The 20715-nt window shown below is 38.3% G+C and overlaps 2 non-coding genes across 2 annotated transcripts; both read right to left on the minus strand.

Moving 5' to 3' along the window:
• Nucleotides 1-3746: 3746 nt before the first annotated feature.
• LOC133828142 (small nucleolar RNA R71) lies at nucleotides 3747-3854 on the minus strand. The gene has a single exon (XR_009890780.1). It is a non-coding gene; the product is annotated as a small nucleolar RNA R71 (small nucleolar RNA).
• A 15190-nt stretch (nucleotides 3855-19044) lies between these two features.
• LOC133827695 (small nucleolar RNA R71) lies at nucleotides 19045-19151 on the minus strand. Its single transcript, XR_009890346.1, has one exon. It is a non-coding gene; the product is annotated as a small nucleolar RNA R71 (small nucleolar RNA).
• Nucleotides 19152-20715: the final 1564 nt, after the last annotated feature.

The raw sequence follows: 20715 nt of genomic DNA on the forward strand, positions 1-20715 counted from the left end.
AATTTTGATTTTGGATATTTTTAATTATGGAAGATAACAATTAAAACATTTTTAATTAAGGAAAATAATCAACATTATTTCAATTAAAGAAATTTCCAAATTAAAACCATTTTAATTTAATTTTTTACTTTTTAATTAAATGAATAATTAAAAAATAATTATGGTAACAACACATTAGGGTTTGTAAACCCTAGGTTGTACCAAGTAAGGGGCAGCGACAGGAGGAGGCTCGGCTAGGTGCAGGGGCACAGGTTGGGAGGCACTAGGGCGCGGATCTGGGCGTGCGTGGCTAGCAGGGGCGCGGGCAAGCCCACAGGGTCATTGGCTAGCATGCAGGGGGTCGCGTAGGGGCATGAACATGCGTGCAGGTAGATGCGTGGCTGGCTGGCGCACGTTGGCTGGGTAGCAGCTCGGGGCTTGGGCTCCATCAAAATTTTTAACCCAAAATTTTAAAACAAAAAATTACAAAAATCCTATGCCCCAAAATGACTTACATATTACATCTAGAAATTTTTAGAACAATTCCTAAACCCAAAAACACTATTATAAAACAACCCTTAAGAATCTATCATCATGAAAATAAACATCCATCCATTCAAACATATATTGCATATAATATAAAAATACAATAATCTCACACAGCAATTAATAATATGTATAGATTAATGACCTGCTCCGGTACCAATTGTTGGAAAAACATTCAGAGCACGCAGTGAAATGAGTCTGGTGGGCCCATTGTTTAGGAACAACAACAATCAAACTGTATTTTGACATCAAAGAAACTTATATGTTGAAAAATCAAAGAAATGAGAAATTCCTAAACATTCAATGCACTTAATTCCTATATTACTAAGCATAAGCCAAATATAATATTTCTTTCAGAAAGTAAACTTCTCAATTTTCAAACTGAGAGTATTCGTGATTGTCTAGAGTTTGCCAATATCTTTGTTGTTGATAGAATTGGTCGAAGTGGAAGTCTATTGTTAATGTGAGATGAAAACTTTTAAGTATCTATCAAATCCACATCTCAATTTCATATTGATACGATGGTGTTGGGTTTCCACTATTTTCACATGAACAATACTAGATTGTGCAAACATCTCGATTATAGTCAAAGGATGCTTTTATGGGAGCTCCTAAGGAGAATTAGTAAGTCCATTAATGGGCATATGGATAACTTTATTCTAGAGAAATCAATCTGCTATTTGGGAAATGTTGATTGATTGAATACTGAAAAATATTATTTTATTAGTTTTAAAGTTTGAAATTAATTAATTTTTAATTAATAGTTTCATAAATTTATTGTAATATATTTTATATTGAAAAATATTAATTTGTATTCAATTTTTAAGAAATAAAATATATTTTGACACAAAGAAAAAGAAAGAAGAAAGAAAGAATTATAATTGAAGAAATGATAAAAAAGTGGTATTTTTGAAGGTGAACCAGACCTAAACCGAGCCCAAATAGCCCAAGCCCAAAAGCCACATGTAGCTGACACGTGTCTACATCAGATTCATCAAGCCAAGTCTAGCCGCCTACAACCTCCTGACGCATGTTGCCACTCGCTTGACGAAGCTCCTGCCGAGGTGACACGTGTCCACGCGGGTCCCAGCTGCTCCCTGCCGCACCTAACCGAGCCATCCTGCGCGCAACACATTGCCTATCGGTGTCTCCCTACTCACCAGCAAACAATGCCACTCCCCTGTGCACCCTCTCTAATCGCGCCACATGTCCCAACTTGTCTCTCACTTGTCCCATTTTCCATCATATTTTTTAGTCATTCTTCCACTTCTTTTGTACATGATTTTGTCACATTTTGGGTCTTATCTTCACTATAAATAGAGACCCAAATCTAGTGAAAATGACATGAGATCGTAGAGAGCAGATTAGAGAATAGAGTTAGAGATAAATACAATCATTCTCTTATTTTTCTTTTATTTCTTTTATATTTTTTTTAGTGAAAGCAATGTCTATTTATATTTTTTTTTAGTGAAAGCAATGCCTATTTTAGGCTGAATTCTCTTGTGGAAAAGCTAGAGTGGAGTTCATGTTTCACATTATATATATTTTTTAATATTGATTCTTTTTGTTCTTAATTTTTATATATTGTTACAATTAAATTTCTTTTCTTCTAATTTTTATTCTAAGTTTATTTGTGTCTTTTACATAAGTCTAGTCATACTCTTCTTATGTAATTTAGGGTATTGATTTAATTTAGGATATTTGTTATGTTATATGCTTTTTACTGTATTTTGTCATTGGTATTTTGTCGCTCTGCGGTATATAATATGATATATTTTTAAATTAGAAGTTAGTGTAAATTTAAATAAGAACATATTTTTAGGTAAGCTTTATTATATATATTTTCCAACTATAATTAATGGCGTAAAATTATAGTTGAGTAGAATGAATCAATTTTATTAAAATATATATGTTTGCATGAATGAAACTTGTGTCTTCCATGTTCTCTTTATGATTCTAATTCTTCTTAATTTAGTGTTTAATTTTACAAAATCATTTTTTTTCCTCAAAGTTACAATAGTTTCAAGTTTCTTACTTTTAATTTACTAATCTTTCTTTTTACTTGTATTTTGCCTCTCTGTGGATACAACATAGCCCATTTACTACTGTGACCACAAGGTGAATTATTGGGCAATATCAATTTTTGGCGCCGTTGTCGGGGAGGTAACTTTACAATTAAAGATTTGCATAGTGAATTATTTTTCTTTTAGAAAAAAAGAGTGTAATTTTTTTAAGTTCTCTTTTAATTTTTTTCTAAGTAATTTTTATTTTTAGTTTCTTTTTATATATTCATTTTTGTTATTTTATTTATTTATTTTCTTACTTTTAGGTTTAGAAATTTATTTTCTAAATTTAGGTTTTTTACGAAAAAAAAAAAAAGCATAAAGCTTTGAATCATAAAATTTTAAAGCATAAAACTTAAAAAAAAAAGTATTGAGAACATTTGTGTAATTTTGGGAATCAGTACAAACCAAACTTGTTCTGTCTTAGAAAAATTGGTTGTTAAATAAGGTATGTGTTAGCGTTACCCTCCAACATTTTCTAAGAAACTTGGGGAGTTCTAGAAAAGCTCTTGGGCCTAAAGTGGTACCTTAGCAGCCTTCCCAATTGGCCTGAGAATATTTTTGGTGTATACTTATTACACTATTACACACTTGCGCTTATAATACTTCTGAAAAATAGAGATATAAAAAAATATCAAAAAAGTTAATGTCACGAAATAAAGATGCACTAGGGAGATTCATGAGACAACTAGTAGAAGCTTTAGAGAACTCTCCTAACTCCTCATCTTCTTCTATTCATTCTCATTTACCCAATTCACCAAGACTTTCTGAACCATCCACGATGGCTCTTAAAGATGAAGTCCAACCAAGAATGCTACATGATTATTTACATCCTACGCGTACCACACCTTCATGCATAATGTATCCCAACAATATGCCAAATTTCAATTCCAAACCCAAAATGATTCAACTTTTACCAACCTTCCATCGCTTGGAAAATGAGAGTTCGTATGTGCACATTCAGGAATTCAAAAAGGTGGCAGCTACATTCAACAACTGAGTTGATGTCACCAACATTGCGAGATTGAAGTTCTTTCCCTTCTCTCTCAAAGACAAAGCTAAAAGTTGGTTGTATTCTTTAAGGCCTAGATCTATTGGAACTTGGGACGAAATGACATCTACTTTCTTTGCCAAATACTTTCCACACCATAAGACTAATATCCCTAAAATAAAAATTTCTACCTTTACTCAAAAATAACATGAAACTCTTTACCAATCATGGGAAAGGTTCAAAGATTTGCTCAATCAATGTCCCCACGACGAATATGAAAGTTGGCACCTATTCAGCTACTTCTACAATGGCCTCACATATCATGAGCATAAATTCATGGAGATGATGTGCAATGGCGAGTTCCTCCAAAAAGATCCTGAGGAAGCTTTCGAGTATCTAAACACTATCGCTGATAGAGCCCGCACATGGACTGGACCAAGTGCTACTAAAAGCACAAGTAGATCTCGACAAGCTGGAGTCTATAACTTAGGGAAGAGGAAATCCTTAAAGCCCAAATTCAATCTCTAACAAGACAAGTTGAGGCTCTTACAACCAAAGAAGGTAGAGGAATCCACATGGTTTCCAAAGTTGAGTCATGAGAGCCTTGTTTTGTTTGCGGTTGAACTGAACATCAAGCACCAGATTGTCCTACCTTTAGCGAAATGAAAGGTGTGTACGAGTAGCAATGTAATTCTTTATACAATAAGACTTACACTCCATACTCAAACTCTTACAACCCTGGTTGGAGAAACCACCCAAACTTCAACTAGAATGACTCAAACCAAGCATCTGGAAGTCAATGGAGACCAAAACCACAAAATAACTCATTCTCAAGGAACTCTGTTGAAAACACTCTGCATCTATTTATGGAGGCACAACATAAGACGAACCAACAAATGGTAGAGGAAATCAAAGACATGGAAAGCTAAATAGCACTTTGGCTATTCAAGAGCGCGGTAGACTTATCGCTCAACCTCTAGGGAAACACATGGCACAAACCTCCACCTCTACAGATACAAATCTCAAAGAGGTTAATTCCATCACTACTCAAAGTGTTCAAAGTATGGTTTCACCATTCACTAAGACAACGAGTATGTCAATGCCCGCTCCAAATGTTAATGTGTCAATAAGGATTCCAGTAAATGTGCCATTTCCTCAAGCTTTGAAATGTAGGGGATTTGTGAACCGTCAAAATAAAGCAACATGTCAAGAAAACTGCATTCTTGACAGAAAAGCTAGTGCGGTAATTAATTGCAAGACACTGCCTAAGTACAAAGATCCTGGTAGTCCCACCATTTCTTGTCAAATTGGGGAATAGGAATTTGGCCAAGCTCTTCTAGACTTAGGAGCAAGTGTAAATCTCATGCCATATTCAATACACTTGCAATTAGGGCTAGGAGAACTCAAGCCCACATCTATGGTGCTACAACTGGCCGATCGATCAGTCAAGAAACCTCGGGGAATAGTTGAAGACGTCTTAATTCAAATTGAAAAATTCTATTACCTCGCTGATTTTCTCATCTTTGACACACAATCTAAAGTGAGTATAGAGTCCAAAATTCCCATCGTTCTCGGAAGACCTTCTCTCGCAATAGAAAATGCACTCATTAACTGTAGGAATGGTCTCATGAAAATCTCTTTCCAGAACATGACTCTAGAAGTGAATGTTTTCCACATTGGCAAACAACCACCTGATAACGATGAGTGTTTCCGATCATATCTGATCAATACACTTGTTGTGGAAGAGGTCGAATCGAAATACACTTCATTTTAATCACCACTTCCGCATTTCTGAAAGTTCTGAGCACAATGATTTTGAAATCAACCATGAAATCATCAAACACTCACAGGCTAAAAGAACCATGTTTTGGAATCCAATCTTTTAGGAATTCCCTCAAGATCGAGAAACACCAAAAACCCTTCATTGAAAAAGCTCATCAACTAAAGTTGGCTCAACTTCTTGAGGGCTTAAAACATGTCGTCCTAGGAACCGATAACATTTTTCTAGTCATAATATCCTCCAAGATTAATGCAAAACAAGAGCAACAATTAATCAACGTGTTGCAAGAACAAAGAGATGCATTAGGATGGACGAGAGTTGACATCAAAGGTATTAGTCCTTTGATTTGCTCCAATCACATTCAATTGGAAGACGGAGCTACAACCCATTGTGACCCTCAAAGAAGATTAAACCTAACAATGAATGAAGCGGTTAAGACTGAAGTCTTGAAACTTCTAGATTCTTGGATGATCTATCATGTTGCTGACAATAAGTGGGTTAGCCCAACTCAGGTTGTTCCCAAGAAATCGAGAGTAACAGTGTTACAAAATGAAAAGGGGGCACTTGTGCCTACCAAGGTCACTACTGAGTGGCGCATGTGCATTGATTATAGAAAATTAAATGCAGCCACCCGCAAAGACCAGTTTCCACTTCCATTCATCGATCAAATATTGGAACGTGTGGCAGATCATCATTTCTATAGCTTTCTCAATGGTTATTTATGGTATTACCAAATCAAGATTGCCTTAGAAGATCAGGATAAGACCACATTCACTTGTCCTTTTGGTACTTATGCTTTTCGGCGTATGCCATTTGGATTGTCCATTGCTCCAGCCACTTTCCAGCTCTGCATGATGAGCACATTTAGTTATATGATGATAAATGCATGGAAGATTTCATGGATGATTTGATAGTCTTCAAAGATTCCTTCAAATCAAGCCTTCTAAATTTAGAATATGTGCTTAAACGATGTAAAGAGAAAAGCTTAATACTCAACTGGGAGAAATGTCATTTCATGGTGCCATCTGGCATAGTCTTGGGTCATGTCGTGTCGGAATGAGGAATTGAATTCAATCAATCAAAGAATGAACTCATATCAAAGCTTCCCACTCACAAAACTGTTAAAGACATTTAATCTTTCCTTGGGCATGCAAGATTCTATAGGATATTCATACAAAATTTCTCAACAATCGCTCACCTTTTGTCAAACCTCATAGAAAAAGACATCGTGTTCAACTGGACACCCGAGTGTGAAGAATATTTCCCAACACTCATTGCAAAACTCAATTCTGCCCTTATCACTCAGCCACTAGATTGGAACCTACCGTTCGAAATCATGTGTGATGCTAACAATTATGCTATAGGGGTCGTCCTAGGTCAAAGAAGGGAAAAGAAGCCCTTTGTTGTCTATTATGCAAGTAGAACTCTTAACAGTGCTCAAATCACCTGATCAAGATGACCAACTAATTTTAGGAAGTTGAACTACATGGAGCAATAATAGATGAGGAGACTCAAGTCAGCTTAATCCTCAACAGTCTTTCTCCAGCTTTCCTGGCGATCACCACAAACTATGCGATGAACAAACTCAACTATGGTGATGCAACTCATGAACGAGCTTCAGACTTTCAAGTCAATCATGGGTGAACCAAGTAAGGAAGGAGAAAAGAAGACTATTGTTGCTGCTGCTGATCCAGCTAAGGTTGAAGCTAACCTAGCTTCATCTTCGAAAGCTGGAAACAAGAAGAAAGGTGGACAAAACACCAACCCCAGGCCTGCAAAGGCTGCAAAGAAAAAAAAAAGGTAAAGGTAAGTTCTTTCACTGCAATGAGAATGTGCATTGGAAACAGGATTGCCCCAAGTTTCTAGTAGTGAAAAACAAAGTTAATGATTATAGCTCATTTATCTTAGAAATATGTGTTTTAGAGAATGATAAATCTATTTGGATTATTGATTTTGGATCTACTAACCATGTTTGTAACTCTTTATAGCTTCTTGAATCGTGGGAGGAAGTGGACGAAGGCGGCTTAAAGCTTAGAGTTGGGAACAGAGTGTTCGCTGCGGTCTAAGCTAGAGGAAGAGCTCGCCTGGAGTTCATAAATAAATATTCAATTTTGAAAGATGTATTTTTTATTTAGGATTTTAGTAGAAATTTAATTTCAGTTTCCATGTTACAATTAGAATGATTTATTATGACTTTTACAAGTTCTAATATATATATTTCTTTCAATGGATCATAGTTGTGTATTGCATGTTTTGAAAATGGGCTTTATATTCTGCGACCTAAAGAACCCCTCGTGCTTAATAACGATTTATTCAAAGTAGCTAAACCTAGGACCAATAAACATCAAAAGATCGATAGCGATAACATGACATATTTATGGAATTTGAGACTAGGTCACATTGGCTATGATAGGATTCAAAGACGTGCTAAGGATGGGCCTTTGAGGGAACTCACCTTAGGTGAATTACCTGTCTGTGAATCTTGTATAGAAGGCAAGCTGACCAAGCATCCATACTCTTCAAATGATGATAGGGCCAAAGGACTTGTTCATTCAAATGTTTGAGGACCTTTGAATGTCAAAGTCAGGGGTGGTATTTCGTCACTTTCATTGACAATTACTCTAGATACTCATGTCTTTTACCTAATGCATAGGAAATCAGAAAAAAAATTCAAAGTTTAAGGAATTCCTAGCTATGCCTTAGAACTAATTAGGTAAAATGTTAAAGATTTTGCAATATGATAGGGATAGAGAATATTTGGATATGCAGTGTCAAGATCATTTAACTGAACTTGAGATTTTATCACAACTTACGGCCTCGGATACTCTGTAACAAAATGGTGTAGCGGAAAGCCAGAACAGAACTTTATTGGAAATCGTTAGATGCATGCTTAGTTACTCAACTCTGCCAACTTCATTACGGGGACATGAAATTAAAATTGCGAATGACATTCTAAATTTTGTACCATCCAAATCAATCTCCAAAACGCCTTTAGAACGTGGAATGGTCGTGAACCTAGTATATGTCATTATAGAGTTTGGAGGTGTCCCACCCGCGTCCTGAGGAAAAAGGAAGGAAAGATAGAACCATGAACTGAAGTTACCATGTTTGTTGGATATCCCAAAGGCACTCAGAGTGGAATTCTCTATAGTCATTCAGAAAAGAAAGTGTTTACTTCTAAGAATGCTACTTTTCTAGAAAATGACTATGTCCAAAATTTCAAACCGCGCAGCAAATTATTTTTAGAGGAGATGGTTGAAGAATTTTGTAATGACCCAAAATTACTAATAAGGCTTAAGGGCCTTGATTATTGTGTCGGGAGGGCACAATTGGAAGTTATATGAATTAATGGTGAAAAAGCATGCTTGTATGATTATTTGGATAAATGTGATGCATGACTATGTGTATTAGTATGCATGTAGGCCCTGATTAGGTTATAAGGGTAAATTCATAATTTAGGCCCTTTGAGGGCATAAATGTAAATATTTGTGATAAAATGTTGAGACCACATTATTATGTGGATATATTTGTAGCTTGTGACTTGAGGTGATCCTAGTGAGCGGTTTAGCGGAAAAGTCACGGCAGGGATTTATAATCGGCTCGTGGGAGTCTGGGGGTATTTATGGGAATTTGAGAAGTATATTGGAGATTATTTGATATTAAGGAATATAATTGGTGATTAATTAGGTGTCGGGATGTAAGTGGTAAATATTAGAGACACTCGAGGAATTAGCGGGAATTGAGAACAAATGACCAAAATGCCCTTGGAGGGATTAAGGGCTTAGATTTAATGGGAGGGTAATATGGTCATTTTGTCTAAGAAGAGGATAAGTCATACTCATCCTTTATGGACTTCGTGGAATGTGTAGAATGAAATAGAAGCTGAAAGAAACAGAAGGAGGAAAGAAAGAAAGAAAAACTGAAAACTTAACCTCTTCCTTTTTCTCTCATTCGGTTCCCTCTTGATTCACCATCTCTTGAGGAATTTTGGAGCTTTAACTCAGGAAAGCTTAGGCTGAAGCTTAGGGTTAGGATATTTGGTGAAGCTAAAGGTTTAGCAGAAGTTAGTCACACAATTGAGTTAAGTTTCAAGGTTTTCTTCAATTTCTGGTTTTGGTGTTGAAATGGATTTCTGAGCTGAGTTTTAATGGGAATTCTAGGGAATTAAGGTTGAGGTTTTGAGGAGTGAAAGATAAGGAGGTGTGGAGGATAGCCTAAGGTCGAATTTCCCCATTGAAGGTAAGAAACTCTAGACTTGGTCACTTGAATTCTGGACTGCTATGGTTTCTGTTGTGTTTTTGAGCTTCAAGCTCAATCATGGTGGTTTCTTTATTTTGGGGTGAATGTGGTTGAGTTTTGTGTCGTTGGGTCATATGGGGTGAGTTATACATGTTGGTAGGCTTGTTTTGGTGTTTGGTTGAAGTTTGGAAGGATTGGTAGAGGTTTGGCTCGGGGAAAATCGAAGGAAGAAAAAACAGGGTTGGTTGTGCTATGACTAGCGCTGTAGCGCTAGCCTTTGGGTGCTACAGCGCTAGGCCTAGTTGTCTGGGAGATTTTTGGCTCTTCTTGTAGTGCTATAGCTCCTTCTTTGTAGTGCTGTAGCGCTACCCTATTTCCAGAAAAGGATTTTTAAGTTATTTCTTAGGGTTTTTGCCCGGGGGCTCGGGGTTTGATTCCACCACCCCGTATGGAGGAATTAGGGCTTCACGAGGGCTCGAGATTGGTCTTGAGGCTAGGGTTTGGAATTGAAGTTTAGTATGGTTCTAATTTGTGGCTGTGACTAGGTGTATGCTAGGGCTCGGATGAGATCGTGCTTGAGAGTTGATTTCATTGAACAAAGCTAGTAGAATCAAATGTAAGAAAACTAGACCCGGTTATGTGATTTTATTGGGACTAAGAGCTCCCTATATCTGTATGATGTCATAGATGGTATTATGCCATGGGACATGTGATAAACGGTCTAAGAGTGCCGAATTCAATATTTGCGCACAGGGCGCGGCTCGACCACTGGTAGCTGAGGATAGCTTGATATTCACTGAGCTCAGTTTAAGCGGGCCGGAGTCAGTGGGATAAATAGGGGGTGCGACCTAAGGGCGTCGACCCTGGTTATTATATGTGAACTGGTTATTATATGTGAATTGGTTATTAATGTGAGTTGATGAGCTTAGTATGTTGAATGCATAGTTATGTGAAAAGTTTGGATTGTTGAGTATATGGTTATACTGTACGAGTTATCTGATTGTTTGATTGTTGATTATGCTCTGTTATTGTGTTTTCTTGCTGGGCCTTGGCTCACGGGTGCTACATGGTGCAGGTAAAGGCAAGGATAAGGTGGACATGCCTTGAGTTGGAGAGCTTTGGGCTGAATGTACATAGCCAGCTAATCGGCCGCCACGGCCGAGGAGTGGTTCAGGACGGGAAAAGCCTAAATGTCTGTTTTTCTTTTGGAGTGGCTAGTAGCTGTACTTTTAACCTGAAATTTTGTAAACTGTCTTTTAAACGTTATTACTTTTGGGATCCCATGTAAAAGAATGTTTGAATATATGAAATGTAACTTTTGTGACCGAAATATTTTTACCCTAGTTCAACTATAGTCTCAGTAACACGTTTCTAACTAAATGACTTGATTAGCAAGTCTTGCACCTTTATAAACACACAGTGTAATGGTCTTGGTTATCCAGGGTGTTACAACTTGGTATCAGAGCGTCCTAGGTTTAAGGGTTCCTGAAGACTGGCTGGACATGTACATTAGCCGCGAAAGACAAGCTTGACTCAGAGTTGGGTAATTGTGTATACATGATTACATGCTTAAATGATTGGAAATGAATATGAATGCTGATATATGTATGATTAATAGGAAGCATGAGATAATGATAGAGTCTGGTCCTTGACTATTGTGTGATGAGATTGAAGTGTGCTAATTAGCATTGCTATTGTATGTGAATGAATATATGGATAATGGTTTGCATACTAAGTGTATGTGGTTAACTGCCTGAATTGAATTCATATATCGTATCTGTTTATTGGCTTGTAGGAAGCATGATAAAGTATGAGTATACTTGGTTGTAATAAAAATTTGGTAGCTAAATGTATAGTATTGTGGATCTGTGTTTAATATGCTTTATGTGTGCATAATAAATGTGGTTATTTGAACCTGGCTGTGGAATGGTTCTGAGTGTGAACCTCAGGGCTGAGGAGTTTAGTCAGCAGTGGCGAATGAACTCAAATTGTTTGTGCCCAAAATGGTTAAGTGGACTTGGCGTTGCTTTATAAGGGGTTACAGATGATAGTTGGAGTTGGAAACCTCCATCTACCCCTGAAAGCCGCAACATATGTTTGCTAGTATGTGAGTAAGTTGTGGGGTTTAATAGTTGAGACTAGATGGAGAAACAGTAAACTTCTCTGGGGAAAGAGCTGCTTTGCATGCTTTGATAGTGAGGTAACCAGTGTTGGTTTAATGTAAGGGTATAGACAGATAAGGGTATTATATGGAAGGCCTAAAAGGCGTTATCCTCTGGTTTTGAGGAAAGTTTAGATTGCCTAAGAATTGGTCGGTGGATGGGCAAAGTTAATTCCATCCTTGGTTATATGAAGATGAGAGGTCATGACTAAGGGGTTGTGCTAAGTATTTGTGGCAGAAGGATGCCTGGAAATGGTACTCGGGTCGAGACATTAGCGTGATGGGTTGGAAAGAACTCAGATAGTGAATTGATGAAAGAGGTTATAAAGACATAGTTTAAGCTGCGAAGACTGGTAGGCTCATAAGCTTGATTTGGAATGATAAGGTAACAGCAGTGTATGTCAATGATTTTTGTGAGTTGGGTAATTCATTTTAGAAAAATTGATACAAATGGATGTAGCTGGAAGTGATGACCCATTTAAGGATTAAACTCTAGAATAGTCCAGAGCATTTGGGTCGCTCCGATGTAAAAAAATCATCATCTGTGTTTAGGTAGCAGAGAGGGCCATGTTATTTAAGATCTGTGAAATGAGGTATAGAGCATGAGTGCCGGAGATGCAAATGATAGTATTTCCATTGGTGGAATTTAGTAAGGATAAATTCTCGGTAATCGAAGCAGAAGAACCTTGGACAGTTCTATGGCTCCTGGTCTGGTCAGAAAGGGGAATCTGATTTACAAGATAGCCGTCAGGATAGTGATGAGAACCAATGAGGTTATTTATTATGCACCAGAGGTAGGAGATGCCACCTGGGGGAAATGTCAGGTGAGGGCACGACTTCTACATGGAATGATTCGATATGTTAGGATGAATTTCCCATGGTTAGGGGATGGAAGGCTGGAATGCCTTGTTACATTTGAAGCCCGAGGCTAGTTCCTTGGAGCTGATCAGTTAACTGAATAGCTCACATTTTTGGTTATATAACGGACTGGAAGAGTTTGGTGTTGAGAATGTCCCAAGAAATATTCAAACATAAAGAATATGCCTCATGGTATTTTGTGAGGGGCTGGAAATACTAAGAGGAATTAGAAACTTTTGGAAGAGGAACTGGGACACAAGTAATAGAGAGGTTCGTGGTGAGAGCAATAAAGCTCGTCATATGGAAGCCTCGATATGAGTCAGAGTGAGAGTTAATTTGTTAAGAAACAACCATAGATTGTAGGGAATATCATTTAGAGTACTTTAGTTGGACTGAATGGAAACTAAGCTTACTAGTAGGGATTCAGATAGGTATACAAGGAAAGATTGGGTACGCTTCATAACTCGGCTACAGATAGGTTCGGTATCAGGGACATTATGGAAGATGATAATGGTTTGACCAACTCAGGTAAGTTCTACAGGCAGAAGATATAGGAATGGTATGGACAAGTCTTCTTCAGGGTTTATTGCCGGTATATTGGGCTACTTTCCAGTTAGAAGTGGAATGTGAACAATTACTATGATGATGATGTTAGTACTAAGGAAGCAGGGTCTTAGGTAAAGCTCTATGAAGTGTCAGTTTGGTCTTGCCAGGGGTATTCAGAATAATGCTACAAGAAGAATAGAGAACAGGTATGAAGAGGTTTGATCTGAAGCCACAGAGAAGCTACTGAAGAACGTCTAATAGATAGGGAGCACAACAAGACCGGTAAATGCGTCATCTGCTACAAAAGTATCTTTGCAAGCAGCTACACCAAAGATTAAAAGGACAGTAAAAATTGAAGTTAGACCGAATGAATAGTGTCAGATTGGAAGTGCAAAAGACAGAGTAAGAATTGATTAGCGCTTGGTGAGGTAAGGTTATGCGTGTATGGGTGAATACAGAAGGGAGGCATAAAGGACCTAACTTTTGATAAAGATATGAAACTGTGAAGGTTGCATCACAGGTTGGGGCACGCCCAGGCTCAGACTGATGAGAGAATAGTTCGAGCCTCGCGGGAGGTGAAAGAATGGGAACATGGTCGATATACATAGTACGTTTAGTTGGCAGTGTATGCATAGTGTAACGTATTTGAGCGTTTGATCATTCGTAAGAAAGGTAACCTTGAGACCAGGATTTAGTGAAACATAATGAATGGATGCATGGTTGGTGTTAGAAATCCTCGACTGTACGAGGAAAGGATCTAAATGGAGGCAGATCTCTTACTTGAAAGGTGTGTGTCAATTAAAAGAACGCCATAGATTGCAATGGAGTGGACAAGGTAACGACTGGGATTGGTATAATGTTAATGTGTGGTGATGAACAGGTATGTATTCTTTGGACAATGGAATCCAAATTGTTGGTATTAGTGGAGACAGGCAAGAACCCTGTAAAGGTAGCACAAGTTAGGGCACAAGGATCAGATGAGAGGTCCGATAGAAACTTGGCGTGGAGGTGGGAATTCTAAATGGATATCGACCCACCCCCCAGGGTATGTTGTATCGGGAAGTTTGAGCGGGTGACAGAATCTAGTATACTTGGATATTCAAAGGTAAAGTGATATGGTGGTGGGTCATAGGAATGGACCACATTAGATTATAAGTAAGCTAATTGGACAGGGAAAGTTATAACTCAGCTGAATGAGTTAATGTAATTAGTTTAGGTGAACTGGTAATGGGGCAGAACAAAGATGGTGCTGAGTTGAGACCCTATAGTTTTCCGAGTTTTAGAAAGGAACTAGAGAACGAAGAGAACAGAGTGGGAACCTGGAATTATCGGTTGATTGCAGATGGAATGGCAATCTAAAAGCTTAACAGTTATTTTAAGGAATTAAGCGTTGAGTATGCGAATACTTGAGATATTAAGGAAAGTGTATCTCACATCCCAAATTTCCTAATGTGGTTTAGTGCCTCGATTAGGGGGTCGGGAGGCAATAGTTGAGCTATTATGTGAATTATATTATAATATAATTATGCTTGCATGTTAGAAATATTAAGTATGTGTATGTGGGCCCGTTTCTTATAAGAAGGGTATTCTAGTAATTTGACCCATTCGGGGTATAAATGCAAATATGTGTGTTTGTGTGATTGAGACCACATTACTATGTGGATATACTTGGGTTACTCGACGCGAGGCGATCCCGAAGAGCAAGTTAGCGGAAAAGTCACAACGAGGTTTTATACCCTGCTTGGGGTGAGCTTGGGGGTATTTTAGTAATTTAGTACATTACCGGGAATTAGTGGGTAATGGGAAATTATTGGTAATCATGTGGGATTATTGGAAGTAACGAGAATCAAAGGACGTAAATTGTGGATAGCGGGGCTGAGGCAAAGGACAAAATTGCCCTTGAGAGCATTTGATGAATAAGCTAATGGAAAAGGTTAATTTAGTCATTTTTGTCCAAGTTTTTGGACTCAATTGGCTGGGAACTCCTTAGATGATTTAGGAACCTAAAGGAAAGAAAAGAAATTCTCATCAACTCTTATTTTCCCTCTCACAATCTGTTGTTCACCCTTGGAGCTTTGGTGGGTTGAGTCAACTTGGAGGAGAATTAGCTTGAAAGGGAGGCTTGAAACCAGGGATTTTTTGGGAGATGATTAAACCTTGGGTCATATTGTTGAGGTAAGGGTTTTAATTGAGGTTATTATGCTAGTTCTGATGTTTCTTTTATGAGCTATGGTGTTTTGCATGTTTGATGGTTGGGAAGTTGAGTTTTGAGATTTTTGATGAGTTTTAATCTAGTATTTAGCCGGGTTAGGTTAGTGAGAAGGAGTATATTGATTATGGGAATTGAGTTGGAAGGTTGGGATGAAATAAGGTGGTTTTTAGTTGGGTTCGAGAAGGGAAAAACCCAAAAAATCTGGGTTCAAAGGGCTGGGTCGTAGCCTTGTTCTTAGTATGTCGCGGCCCTATGGAGCTAGAAGGAGCCAGGAGGGCTCGAAGGCAGAGGTGGGCCACGGTGCCTCAGGGGAGCGCCACAGCGCGTGTTGTTTTTCCAGAGAGGTCGAGCCTCTGACTTAGAGGCTGGCCGCAGCATGGGTCTCTAGGACCACGGCCCTTAAGGGAATTTTTGGCCTTAATGAGGTTTTTAGATCGGGAACTTAACCATTTGGGCTCGGGGTCGGTTCTACTTCCTTGTGGAGTGGAATTTGACATCCCGGAGGCTAGGATTTGGTCTGGAAACTCTTATTCTCCAATTGTTGATGGAATTCTTAATTATGGTTGTGACTAGGGCTACGCTAAAGGCTCGAATCGGGGATCGTACGCAAAGGGCGTCGCTAGTAACTTGCATTCGAATTGAAGGTAAGAAAACTGCACCCATTACGTGGATGTGTGATTAGAGTTTAGTCAATGATGAACACATACATGATTAAGGCTTGGGCGATGTTGATTAATATCGTTACAATTATGCTTGTGGATAGCTGATTAGGCACACTGGAATGCGCATAATTATGATTATGCCTATGACTACTGTTTGGATGTATTATGATGCATGGTAATCATTGATATGTATGTTTTATGAGTTATGTGATTGTCTGTTGTGACTGGGAAGCTTGGTTTATAAAACAGAGGGTTATTAGGATGTTAAACGGGGATCGACTTATTAGTCAAGGCTTTATTGGACTTCGCAAGGCTCGTCTTATAAGTCGAGGGTCCTAAAGCTTCGACTTATAGGTCGGGGGCATGTGAGGCTTGACTTATAAGTCAAGGACTCAGTTTATACCTGAGATTGGCATTGTGCACGTGGAGTGCAGGCCACCATGGCTGGGCCACCCTGGCAGTGCAACATGCACTTGACTGGCTCAGATGCCAACAAATTGAAAGGAAGTGCGACACACACTTGCGTGACCCCATGGTTGCCAATTTGTATAATGGATACGCCAATTTCAGTTATTACTATTTGATAGTTATATTACACTGTGAACTGTTCAATATGTTTTCTTGCTGAGTCTTTTGGCTCATAGGTGGTGCAACTAAAGGTAAGGAGAAGCTCAGCTAGCCATGAGTCGGAGGGCAATAGCAGTGACATGTACATATGCAGTCCGCTCGACCACCACGGCTGAGATGTTTATGGGAACTAGGTGTTAGGGTCATTTTAGGTTTGTTTTAGGGATCATTTTAGGTTGTGTTTTTAGTTATTTAGGATTGTTTAGTGCAGATTTACGCTTGTTTTCTTTTTGTTTCAGGTTTTAATAGTCAAGTGCATATTATGGCATGAGATGAGAAGAAACATGTTAAAAAGGATGAATAAGATGGATTGAGTGTTGATTGTGGAGTTTCAAGACATCATGTGTGGAAGATACAACATTAAAGAGGCTTAGTACATGTCGTTTATATTCTATAACGCAAGTCTGAGACTTTATGCCACATTTTGACAACGATTTAATCACTTTCTGGAAACATGTCTAGAAAAAGAAGTTGCAGATATTTCTCTTAGCTTTCCACATATTTTTGAATCATTCAATTCGGAGTTATATTGAAGGAGTTATGATCAAAATACGATGAGCTGACGCTGCAAGCTGTTCAAAACGAGTCAGTTTTATTCTGTGCAAAGTAGCGCCCCAGCGCTGCCGAGAAACAGAGAGCACATTTTGATGCAGGTTATAGCGCCTAGGCGCTACGTTTCAGCGCCCCAGCGCCATCAATTTTCCAGAAACGTGTTTTGAGACTTATTTACAGCGCCTCAGCGCTATCCCGTAGCGCCCCAGCGCTAGGGTCCGTACGGAAACACAATTTAGGGGAATTTTCAAGGGTAATCTTGTATCTTCATGCAAAAATGAATTAGGGTCTATAAAATCTTCTTTATTGACGTTTTTAGAGGGGGAGAGAAAAGGGATTAAGCAAGGGAGGCTAGAGAAGAAACAACAAGAAAACTCAGAGTTCTTTTTCTTTTTCTTTATCTTTTGATTCTATGTTTATGTTTGATTTAGTCATGTTTATGAACTAATTTCTGTTTACATTTTCTAATTGACTCTCTTGAAACTCTATTATGATTTAATGCATCTATCTATTTCTTCTTCATCTGAAATCTATTCAATTTGTGTTTATTGTGTATGTAATTGACTACGCATCTTTTACATATGATTTACGAATTTGAATCAAAATCTGAAAAGTGAGATTTGAATATGCTAAAATTGAATAGACATAGATTTCAATTTAGAACGAGAGTATCAAATTGATTTATGTGATTGAGGGTTGTATTCATTGCTTCCTATTGTTTGAATTTACCATAGAAATATAGGGAATTCACACTAGGTCGAGTTTTCTATTTCTTAACTCGAATAGTTAACACTTTTGCAAACCTATCATTTCAATGAGAAGAGTTTCAGTAGTAATTGCATTAAAGATTAATAAAGTGGATAGTAGAGAAGATTAGGATTCCTAATTGTTTTACAGTGAATTCAATCCAAGGTTTTGTTATTATTTGTTATTTTATTTTTAATTATTGTTTCTGAATATTACAGTTTCTTTTGTTGTGTCTAAAAAAATCAAGAATTCTAATTGATCAAATAGAAAAGAGAAATTAATTGACTGGTAATTGAGAATTCAGTCCTTGAGGATGATACTTGGTTTTTACCATATTATTACAAATTGCGACTGTGTGCACTTGCATAGCATATAATTTCGCAACAAGTTTTTGGCGCCGTTGCCGGGGACTGAAAATAATTGTCAATATCAGTCTGATTAATTTTTATTCTAATTTGATTTTAATTTCTCTTGTTTCTAATCTGTTTAGTTGCTTAATTTGTCTATCTCAGTTGAATTGTGTTATATGCATAGCAGAAGAGGAGCAGACAATCTTGTTCCTTTGAATCCTGAGATTGAAAAGTCTTGCAAGCAAAATAGAAAGAACAAGAGGGAGGCCCAGAAATCTGTGAAGATGGCACAGAATAATGGGGATGGCATGAATGTTTTAATTCCTGGAATTGTACAAGGGGGTCAGGCTCAGAACAATGCTGAGAGGAGCCTGAGAGACTATGTATTGCCCACTCTGACGGGAGTACAAAACAGTATACGCCCACCAGCTGTAGAGGCTAACAACTTTGAGATCAAGCCAGCTATTCTACAAATGGTGCAATCCTCTGTTCAATTTAATGGGTTGCCTTCTGAAGATCCTCACACCCATTTGTCTAATTTTCTGGAGCTATGTGGAACTTTCAGATACAATGGGGTGAGTGATGACGCTATTAAAATTAGGCTTTTCCCATTTTCTCTGAGGGATAGAGCTAAAAGTTGGCTGAACTCTTTGCAACCGAACTCTATATTTACCTGGCAATATTTGGCTCATAAGTTTTTGTCAAAATTCTTCCCTCCTTCCAAGGCTACTAAATTGAGGGGAGAAATCAATAATTTTTGCCAGAATGATGGAGAATCACTATATGAAGCTTGGGAACGGTTCAAGGAATTTTTGAGAAGATGTCCTCATCATGGCATTGAACAGTGGATGTTAGTGCAGAATTTTTATAATGGTCTATGTCCTACTACTAGAACCATTATTGATGTTGCAGCGGGTGGTACTTTTATGAGCAAGAGTGCAACTGGTGCTTATGAGCTATTGGAGGACATGGTCACAAATAATCATCAGTGGTCTGAGGAAAGATCATCAGGGGTCAGAAAGGTAGCTGGGGTGCATGAGCTGGATGCAATCACTGCTCTAACAGCACAAGTAGCCTCCTTGACAAAACAGTTACAACAGAGCACTATATCTGCTAATGCGGTTCAAATGGCAGTTAGGTGTGAAATTTGTGGTGGTTCTCACTCTATCGATCAGTGCCCTATCAATATGAATAATAACACTCTGATGGATCATGCTCAGGTTCAAGCGGTGGGAAACTTTCAGAGGTCATTCAATAATCCATTTGCCAATACTTACAATCCCGGGTGGCGAAAACATCCTAATTTTTCTCGGAGGAATAATCAGGGCCAGCAACCTCAGTTTCAGGGTCAATTTCAGAATAATATGCCTCAGCCACCAATGCATCAAGCCTCTTCATCACAACAGCCTAGGCCCCAACAATCAATGAATCAAGCTCCACCTGAAAGGCCTAATGAATTGCAAGCTGCATTATTGACCCTCACCAACACTCAAACTGAGTTTATGACAGAAACTCGCTCATCCATCAGGAATCTTGAGATGCAAGTTGGTCAATTGGCAAATATGTTACAAAGTAGGCCTCAAGGAATTTTTCCAAGTAATATAGAGGTGAATCCTAAAGAGCAGTGCAATGCAATCTCTTTGAGGAGTGGGAAGAAGTTGGAAGAGCCAGTCAAGAAGTCTATAACTGCACCAAAAGTTGAAGTTGAGAATGAGGGTAAGGTAGAAGAAGAGGGTATTGAAGACCTTGAGAAGAATCAGTCACCAGTGAGTTATGAGCACCACATCAAGATTCCATATCCTCAACGACTTCAAAAGAAGACTCTTGACAAACAATTTTCGAAGTTTCTAGATATTTTTTGAAAACTTCACATTAACATACCTTTTGCCAAGGAACTTGAACAAATGCTAAGTTATGTGAAGTTTATGAAGGAAATACTGTCCAAGAAGAGGAAGATGGAGGATTATGAGATGGTGGCGCTCACTGAAGAGTGCAGTGCCATTCTGCAAAGGAAGCTTCCTCAGAAACTGAGAGATCCTGGGAGTTTCACAATACCCTGCACTATTGGGAATTTTGAGAGTATGAATGCTCTATGTGATTTGGGGGCGAGCATTAATCTAATGCCTCTTTCTGAGTTCAGAAGATTGAAGCTTGGGGAAGCAAGACCTACAGCAGTGACTCTTTAGTTGGCAGACAGATCAATAGCACATCCTCGGGGTATTTTGAAGATGTTTTGGTAAAAGTGGACAAGTTCATCTTCCCAGCATATTTTATTGTACTTGATATGGAGGAGGATGCCAACGTCCCAATCATTCTTGGAAGACCATTCTTAGCCACAGGACGAGCTTTAATCGACGTACAAAAGGGGGAGTTAAGGTGGCGAGTCCAAAATGAGGAAATAA

This window comes from Humulus lupulus, chromosome 3 (assembly GCF_963169125.1).
Source record: "Humulus lupulus chromosome 3, drHumLupu1.1, whole genome shotgun sequence".
NCBI lineage: Eukaryota > Viridiplantae > Streptophyta > Magnoliopsida > Rosales > Cannabaceae > Humulus > Humulus lupulus.